This window comes from Sciurus vulgaris (genome assembly GCF_902686455.1).
Source record: "Sciurus vulgaris genome assembly, chromosome: 12".
NCBI classification, from domain to species: Eukaryota; Metazoa; Chordata; class Mammalia; order Rodentia; family Sciuridae; genus Sciurus; species Sciurus vulgaris.
In genome coordinates, this window is record NC_136473.1 from 36,546,802 (window position 1) to 36,556,650 (window position 9,849).

Sequence of the window (9,849 nt, forward strand, 5' to 3'; positions counted from 1 at the left end):
ACTCCTCTTTTTCCTCTATACAATCCATCCTTCCTCCATTCTTACATCTCTCCGACCCCCTGTTATGTATCATCATCTGCTTATCAGAGAGATCATTCAGCCTTTGGTCTTTTGGGATTGGCTTATCTCACTTAGCATATTCTCCAACTGCATCCACTTATCTGCAAATGCCATAATTTTATTCTTTATGACTGAGTAATAGTCCATCATGTATATATACCACAGTTTCTTTATCCATTCGTCAATTGAAGGGAATCTAGGTTGGTTCCACAGTCTGGCTATTGTGAATTGAGCAGTTATGAACATTGATGTGCATACTGCATCACTGTAGTATGCTGATTTTAAGTCCGTTGGGTATAGGCCGAGGAGTGGGATAGCTGGCTCAAATGGTGGTTCCACTCCACGTTTTCTAAGGAATCTCCACACTGCTTTCCAGAGTGGCTGCACTAATTTGCAGCCCCACCAGCAAGGTATGAGTGTACCTTTCTCCCACATCCTCGCCAATACCTGTTGTTGCTTGTATTCTTGATAATTGCCATTCTAATTGGGGTGAGATGGAAACTTAGGGTGGTTTTGATTTGCGTTTTTCTTATTAGTAGAGATGTTGAACATTTCTTCATACGTATGTTGATTGCTTATGGATGATCTTCTGTGAAGTGTCTACTCATTTCCTTAGTCCATTTATTGACTGGATTATTTGTAATTCTTGGTGTAAATGTATGTGTGGCAAAGATTTTCTCCCACTATATAGTCTTTCTCTTCACAATGTTGATAGTTTCCTTTTCTGAGAAAAAACTTTTTAGTTTGAATTATCCCAATTACTGATTCCTGTTTTTATTTTTTGTCCTCAAAGTATTCCATGAAATAGAAGAGGGGGGGACCCTTCCAAATTAATTCTCTGAAGCTGATATCACCCTGATACCAAAACCATCCAAAGACACAAAGAGGGAAGAAAATTTCAGACCAATATCCTTAACATAGATGCAAAAATTCTTAACAAAATTTCAGCAAATTGCATATAAAAAACATATTAGAAAGATAGTGCACCATGATCAAGTGGGTTTTATCTCAGAGATGTGAGGTTGGTTCAACATTCAGAAATCAGTAAATGTCATTCACCATATCAACAGACTTAAAGAATCACATGATTATTTCAATAGATGCAGAAAATGATTTGTTGAAATACAGCACCTCTTCATCCTCAAAACACTAGGTAAAATAGGAATAGTAGGAACATTCCTCAACATTGTAAAGACTGTCTATGCTAAACTCATGGCCAACATCATTCTAAATGGAGAAAAACTGAAAGCATTCCCCCTAAAAACTAGAAAAAATACTTTTAAAAGTATGAAGTTTACAGGTACAACAGCTATATTGTGCAGAGGAAGATTTACAGGTAGTTAATTTCTTCCCCTAGTTTCTCACTTAGAAAGTTTTTTCCCTTGTCCTATATTTCATGCTGTGCAGTTAATTTTTTTTTAATTTTGGAATTTGTTCTAATTATACATTATTACTCTCTACACATGTATTAATACACTATTGTACAGTTAATTTTAAGAAATTTTTGGAGACATGCTAGCAGGTGAGTAATGGAAGAAATCAGAAAAGGACATGAAAATTATTACCTGAAATATACATTATCTCAATTTTAGTTGAATATGTGGACTCCATAAGAACATAACATTTCTGGCAGTGCTCATAAAAATTATTTCTTGATTTTCTTCAGTCTTTGGGAAGACTTTTGAGCTACTCATTTATGTAACAAGACTGGGAAGCCAGTCTTTTTCTGCTTTTTTTCCATTGACATCTTCAAGGGAAAATGCTGTATGATGTGATTTTTAAGGCGAATATGTCTTTTTGTCTTATCAGTGTTTCTTATTACAAATTAGCTTCCTATGTCTTCCTTTCTCTGAGCCGGGGAGGATCCTTTAAAATTCTTAACTGGCAGCCCTGTGGAGAGATGGGAGGGAGGGAAGCAGGGAGGGAGGGAGAGGTAGAGAGTGTCTATGTTGCATTCATATGGTACAGGCAGGGAGATCAGAACACTAACAGAAAGGCAGTATAATTCTATGTTTCTCATACGTATGTTAGCCCTGCGGGGAACTGAACTCATTAGTCTACTTGGAGAGGAAGAGTAGATTTGGGGAAGGTGGAGGGATCAATTCATAAAGTGACTTCTTCCTCTGCTATGATAAGAGCATTTGCTGATCTCCAGTGACTGGTGCCTCCTGGTCAGAATGGACTCTGTTCCTCCCAGATGCTTGACTTTGTGAAAGGGACACACCTATCTACAGGAAAAAGGACACTGACCAGATTACAAGTGGTAGGTTGTGACATTGTGACATTCAGCATGTTTATGCAGCAGAATTGCTGAGAGATGCAGAGAGAGGGGATTGCTTGGGTTGGCTGATTTTCTGCAGTAAGGAATGTTTTATTTTAATTCTCAGTTAAAAAAAAGAATTTATGCTTAGGCTAAGGTAGCAGTGAAAAACTGTGTTCCCTAAGCTTTTACATTTGTCTTTGATGTGGTCTTTCTGTTTGTGCAGTTTTGAGAAGCTAGCAAGGACTCACCTTTAAATAACCTGCAGCTTCCTATTTTCCTTTTCTTTCTCTTTCTCCCTCTCTTTCCCTCTCTCCCTCCCTCTCCCCCTAAGCACACTTCTGACCCCATCCTCCAATATCCCCCTGAACTCCTCCGCACCCCATGGGAAATGTGGCCCAGCTTCACCTTGAACCTTTTGTACCCTATGTCTGGATTCCCTGCTGGATTATTGTAAGTGTTTGTGGATGTTCTCTAGCTACTACATGGCCTAGGTGGACTGACTCTGCAGGAGTGTTTGTGAATGAGAATCTGCACCAGAGGTCTTGGCTGTGTAGCTGACAGAGGGCTCTGCTCTCAGCCTGTTGATGGGTGAGTGTGCTGGGTAGGAAGTGGGGCCTAGGTAGCACCTACTCCAGTCTCCTCTGCACCAGGGTCTGCTGCTGCAGCTGCTGCAGTGGCTGTACACAGGGTAAGCATTGCTCTGCTTTATTCTGCAGGCTTATTTGAAATTACTTCTTGGGACAGAGTATCAGCAAGACTAAGCATTCCCAGGGAAAAGATGGAGTATGTTTGCCATTTTAGAAACTTGTTGCTGAATGCTATTTTGGGAGATGTGCTTGCAAACAGGTGCTAAGAGTTCCTCAAAATAGATCATTAGGATGTCTCCCCCTGGGGCTCCAGCTTCCTTTAACTTTGGTCTTTTGAACTGAAATCCAGAGAAACATATTTGTTTGTTTGTTTGTTTTCTTCTCATGACAGCTGAGGCATTTTTGTCCACATAGTGATTAAATGGGATCTTCCCTCCAGGGGCCCAAGTGTCTGCTCAAGATTTCCCAGTAGAATCTGGAGAGGTTCATGGTGACCCTTGTGAAACTTGGGCTACAGAGTTGGAGGAAAGTCTTCTCCCATCTATGGTTGACAGGGAGATGTTGACCAACTTGCCCAGGCATTTATATGTGCGTGAACCACTGACCTACTTCACTTCCCCGGCATGATTTCCATCATGTTAAGAAAACCCTGGCTCTTAGCATTTTAAAGCAAACACAGACCATGGCATCATCTGGTTGTAATCTGATTGACTTTTTGCTTCACTTTCTGTTCATAGTTGGCTTTTTGCTGTCATTTTGCCCTCACTCTTTTCCTCTGCCTAGAAGCGCACATGTCAGGGCAAGAGGGTCACTAGAACTAACTGTATCAGCTTGGCACAGGAATGTTCCCAACATTTGCACAAGAGATTTCATGCTTCTGCTGAGCATATTGATGTGTGTTTTCTGACTGAGAAGGGAAATGCAGTTTGGTGAGGCCTGATGAGTTTATTAAGGTGACTTGGAGAATAGGCAAGGGGGAGCCTGTCTCCTGGGGGCAAGCCAGGTCAAGTGAAGGACAGATACCCTGGTGCTTTGTTACCCAGAAAGTCATTTGGCTCACAGAGGCATTTGGATTGCTGAAATTGCATGGGCCTCTGTGACTTCTGATTTTACTGTGGGAAAAGGAGTAGAAGGAGTAAGAGTCCTTTTCTGGAAAATTTGCCCTTTAGTCATCATTCTTCTTCACTAATGCTGCTGTCTGTGATACCTTATCTCCCTGCCTACTGGCCTCAAGTATACTATCTGAGGAACCAGGAGACTTTTAGGGACCTGGGAGTTTGGATTATGTGTAGAAAAATATAGGCAAATAGCTCCAGAAAGAGTTAGGCCTGCGTGTTGCTGAAGGAAGGGTTTCCTTGAAGCTTAGGTAACATTAAAAGAGAAGATTTGAGGTACATGGCATGGTTGTTATGTCAAAGTTTAAAGTATTTGGAAGATGAAGTTTTGACTGTTTTGGGTAGATTTCCTGTATGTGATAAGGAGTTACTAGATCGGAAAGGCAGGTGGGGTGTGAGTATGTTTTCTAGTTCTATTATTGTAGTCTAATTTTCCTCTATATTTGACCTGCCTCTATTTGGAGTTTTTAGTGGATATTCCTCATAACCCAAATGACAAAAGGCACATAATAAAATTGAATTCTATCTTATTGTTGAGTTAATATTAGTGATCTTTATATTTTTCAAAGTGCTTTTGTTTCTCTTGGCTCATCAGATGTTCTCCACCCTGCAGCAGGTTGGGTACTCTGTCATCTTCTTACATGATGACCTTGAGTCCAGAGAAGTTAATGGCCCGAGATGCCTCAGATAACTTGTGATGAATATGAGATGCTACCCTGCTTTTCATAATGATTAATTCATAAATGAAATGAATTAGTGTTGACAAACTTTATGGAAATTTAGAGAATAATAATGATGTGGTAATACAGGATCTAGGTAGCTAAAAGATTATATTCAGGGTAGGTCATCTTATTAATGTTTCAGTGTAGGGTGGAACTGATTCATAGTGTCAGTTATCTTTGAGGTTTGTTTAAAGTAGGCTAATTGTCAAAGTCTGTGGCAACTGGTGATGGCATTGTTATATCTGACTCAGTAGTTAAAATCATTCTAAAATTGAAACAACCATCTTGTAAGGTACAATTTCTCAATCGTATATCTGAAATCATTATATTTATAGTTTCTGTAGTTAACATCTGATGTACAAAGGGTAAAGTTTGAAGTCAATGACAATAATTCTTTCTGATCATGTTTTGCAGATCTTTAAAATATCACTTTCTGACAAAACTTTTTCTGTGGGTGTAAACAACAGAGACTGGCTCAATCACCAGAATTAATGAAAAGGGCAACTTATTGACTCATGTAGCTGGGGAGTCCCAGGGATTTAAGAGCACCTGGGGAGGCTGGATGGAGGACTTTGAATGATGGTGTCAGAACCCATTCCTTTGGCTCTGCTGCACCTTGGCCCTGCTTTTTCTGTGTTGACGTTAGTCTCTGGAATATTGTTCACCACCAAAAATTGTTCTAGAGCCCCTTGTCCTCGGAGTTAGTGAAGGCAGGTAAATGAACAGGACTTTATTTATGTGTCACTGTTCACAAGCTCTGTCTGACCCTCTTTGGTAACAGATTTGTCCTGGGCCACTTGGCTGGTTTCAGGGATAGGGATTTCTGACCAAGCAAGTTTGCTTCTGTTTCTAGACCTGTGGGGAAGAAGCAGGTATCTTGGTTAGCTGATACCTCACCTGGTATCATATGGAGTGGAAAGTTCAGGTTCCTAAAGGAGAAGAGCTATTTGACCAGAAAGGTGCAGGGGTAACTAACAAGGAAAAGACAGTAGGTGGTTATTATAGTATTCTGCATGTTATGTACCATTGTAGGGCTCTTAAGAAAGTAACCATGGAGGAAACATCAGTGACTCCTAAATCATGGATTTAGCTCTCTCAAAATAAATATAATCGGAGAAGTTCCAGTTGTCTGAATATTTTTGGCTAGGTTGAACAAGTCTCACAATCTCTGAAATGAGACAAAAAGAGATATCCCATAAGATTTGGGATGATTAAATGAGGCATGCATACAAAGTGTTTAGCACTGTTTTAGGCCCAAAGCAAACACATAGTAAGTATTAGTAGTTGCTTGCTTTGTATTAAAATGACAGGAAATGACCATCCATTCCACAGTTGTCTCATGCAACTCCTGCATGAGGGGCAAATTGACATAAAGCAAAAAAGAAGTTGCCCAACTGTCTTTTGATGTCCCCATCTCTGGAGAATAAGTGACCATCTCTTATTGCCAACAAACAATAAGAGAACAAAGAACAGATTTCCCCAGGGTCATGTGAACCATTTCAGTCATACACAAAGTGAAATTATATTCCTGCCTTGGCTAACTAACACAATTTTCTGTCCTATGAAGAGAGATGAGTGAAATATGGACCGCGACATGTTCTTTCTGGCCAATGTAAAATGTGTGCCTTTCGGGCCTGCTGCACATGATGGACAGCTGTTAGTGCTTCTCTGCTAAAATTTAATTGCACAGCTGCTTTTTGAAGCTTAGAAATGATTTGGAAAGCACATATTGCAGGTTCAGATAGCAGTTTCTCAATGGATTTTGTGCCAGAATAGGAACCTAATGGAACATATGGTATTTAGCCTGGTCATAATCAAAGGTCCTGGAAGCTTGCTTACCTGACTGAGACCATGTGGTACAAATCAAGTGAGGAGACTGAACTCTAATGTCAGGGTATCTTTTGCTTGCAGTTCAGACTGCCTTGCAATGACTGCTCTTTAAAACCTGCGTAGGTATCAAACAGTCTCACAATCTAGACCTGAAGGAACAGTTTCCTGAGAGGTAGACCCAATTCATCTTCTCCAGAATAGTCATGTGTATCCATGGTTTTAAGAATCCACAATGATAACAAGTAGTATCTTTGACTTGGTCTGACTATAAAACCTAACAGAAGATTTATTCTCTTGTTATCCCATAGGTATCTCAAGCTTACCTCCCCTCAGAGAAGATTTCTCATCTTCTCCCTGGCCCATAAGCCTTGTCTTGGGTGATGGTAGCATGATTTTGCCTGTCACCTGGGACTCGCCTTTGACCTCTTAATATCTCTCATGCACCTGGTTTGGTTGCAGTCTGTGCTGCTTCTGCTTCCTCAGTTTCTCTCTAATCTGCCACCTCCTGCCCACCCCCCTCACCCCAACCTTAGTCCAAAGCCACAAACCTCTCCACCTGGGTTCCCTGCAGAGCTGCGCTCTCTTTTCCTGCTTCTAGTCTCTGATCTATTGTGTGTCCTCACTGCTTTTTCCAGAGAGAAATTTATAAAGAGACTTTTTTTAAGTTTTCTACCTGAAATCCTCCAGCGATACCTGATTATATAAAGAATAAGAAGCAGGTTTTTAATATTCCACATTGCTTAAAGATCTCACCTCTGTCCACTCTTCCAGCCTCATTTCCCACACTGTTCCCTCCTCTAACCCTCAAAATTCATGCTCTGGCAGAGTTGAACTATGCTTGTGTGGTGCTTAATGACAGAGGTCTGTTCAGAGAAGTTAGGCCATTTCTTCATTGTGCAAACGTCCTGGGGTGCCCTGACACATGCTGGGATGGTGTGGGTTAGTTGTGCCACATGACATCTTGATACTCTCATGAGACCTGGTCAACGTGACATGTAGCAGGCTACTGCCAAACGGCCATTGTTTAACAGTAAATTTTTTGCAATAAGTAAGAATACACTAAAATAAATATGAAAAAGTGTAGTGTCAAAAATACATAAACAAGTAATTTGGTAATTTATTATCATATTCAAATGCTATGCCTTGTACAGAATCATGCATGCTAAACCTCAAATTGGCTGGCCAAACAGTAGTTTTGTTTACTCCAGCATTGCCACAAGCAAGTGAGTTTTAGGGTGACTGTGATGTCACTAGACAACAGGAAAATTTCACCTCTGTTATAATCTTGTGGAACCATCATCACTTTTGTAGTCCATTGTTGAGCAAAATGCAGTGTATCACTGTTTCTATCTCCTACAAAGGACATGCTGCCTCAAATCAGTGGACTCTTGTGTATGCTCTTTCCACTGTCTGCATTGTTTCTCTTATCTTCCTCTTCGCTTTCTTTTTCATTCGTATATGTGTGTGTATGTATATCCATGTATCTAAGGGTGTATACACAGATATACATACATGTATACATACATATAATTTCAGTTACTGCTCTTATAGTTAACACATGTATCTATTTTCCTTTGTAGATTGTCTCATGAATATAGAAGACTCCTCATCTGTTCACTCAACACATATTTACTGAGCACCTACTATCTTCCAGCCACTGTGACAGTGTTCTGCTGTGAAGGATACAGTGGTACACAAGACAGGTAAGGCTTTTGTTGTCATCAAGCTTAGGTTCTCCTTGGGGGAAAGACAGAAAAGTAAGCCCATTGAAAATAACCTGAAGAACTATTAGGGAGTGATGTGGCCCCATAGAAAATTAAAAAAAACATGATTAGGAGATAGTGTTTGCATCACATCACAACTTTAGAGTGGAAAGTTGGAGGACGGCTTTCCTGAGGAGGTGGCATTTCAGGTGCAGTGTGAATTATAAGACCCAATGTGAAAATCATGAGTGGGGCATTCCAACCAGGGCAAAGGCCCTGGAGCAGGAAGCAGTTTAGTGGGATCCAGCATTTTGCACTGTACTCAGTATATTTGGTAAAGTAAGGTATTGATTTATCACTTCCTGGCTCTGGGAGAAGTTTTAGTTAAGCATAGAGCACAGACCTTGCCGCAGTGCTAACATCTCATCAGAGAAGAATTAATGGTAAGCTTTTAGCAAACAACCATACAACAGAAAATGGCCCCACATCAAACGGTATGGTGCTAATAATGTGTGGGAAAGAATCTAGAGGAGTGAGATCTAGAGTCCTAATCAAGAGAGAGTTTGTAGAAGGCAATGACATGGAACCATTTTAAAGAGTGCATATAATTAAGATTGGGAGGGAAGGGAAAGAACTTCTGGGCTGGGAGAGGGCAGAGGAGAGCGTGTGAAGGGGTAAGGTTAGACTGAGTCAGGGGTGGGATCCAGGATCAGGGTTGCAGGGGAGCAACACTGGCTCAGTATTTGAGACCAGAGGAAGGTAGACATTGCAAACTCTTGCAAGGAGCTGACTTGGAATCATGGCACTTGGGAGTCTCTCTTCTTGGAAGAGAGTGATGTAATTAATGCCTGTGGGGCTTGGAAAGTTTTATCTGAAAGTGAAATGCAGGGTGCACTGGGGAAACCAAGGGGGGAAAGGTGGCTTAAAGTCAGTTGCATGGGTTTGAGTGGGTGGGGATGAGGCAGCCTGGATGTGGCAGTGAAATGAGAGGGAGGGATGATTTCTAGGAACATTCTGAGGGGAGAATCATCAGGACTGTGTGATGGATTGGTGATGGGTGACCATGCACAAGGAGGATCCAACTTGGGACTATAGAGTGCTGGCAGCCCTGTTTGTAGGAGTGTCACATACATGACAACAGTGGGATGGGGAATACAATTTGATGAAGAACCGGTTATGAGTGGGGCATGGTGGTATGTGCATGTAATCCCAGCAGCTCGGAGGCTGAGGCAGGAGAGTTGAGAGTCCAATGCCAGTCTCAATAAAAGTGAGGCACTAAGCAACTCAGGGAGACCCTGTCTCTAAACAAAATACAAAATAGGGGTAGGCTTGTGGCTGTCAGTGGTAGAGTGCCCCTGAGTTCAATCCCTAGTACCAAAAACAAGAAAAGGTTGTGTTTCACTTAGCACCTCCAAGTTGAAGGTGCTGAGGTTACAATGGAACTCACAAACAAAGATGCTGATGGGCAGTTGGGGATGAGTCAGGCCAGGGATTAGATTTGGGATAGGGTGGGGGCAGATCTAAGAGTGACACTAGGAGTGTAGAAACACCAGAAAGAGACTGAGTAGG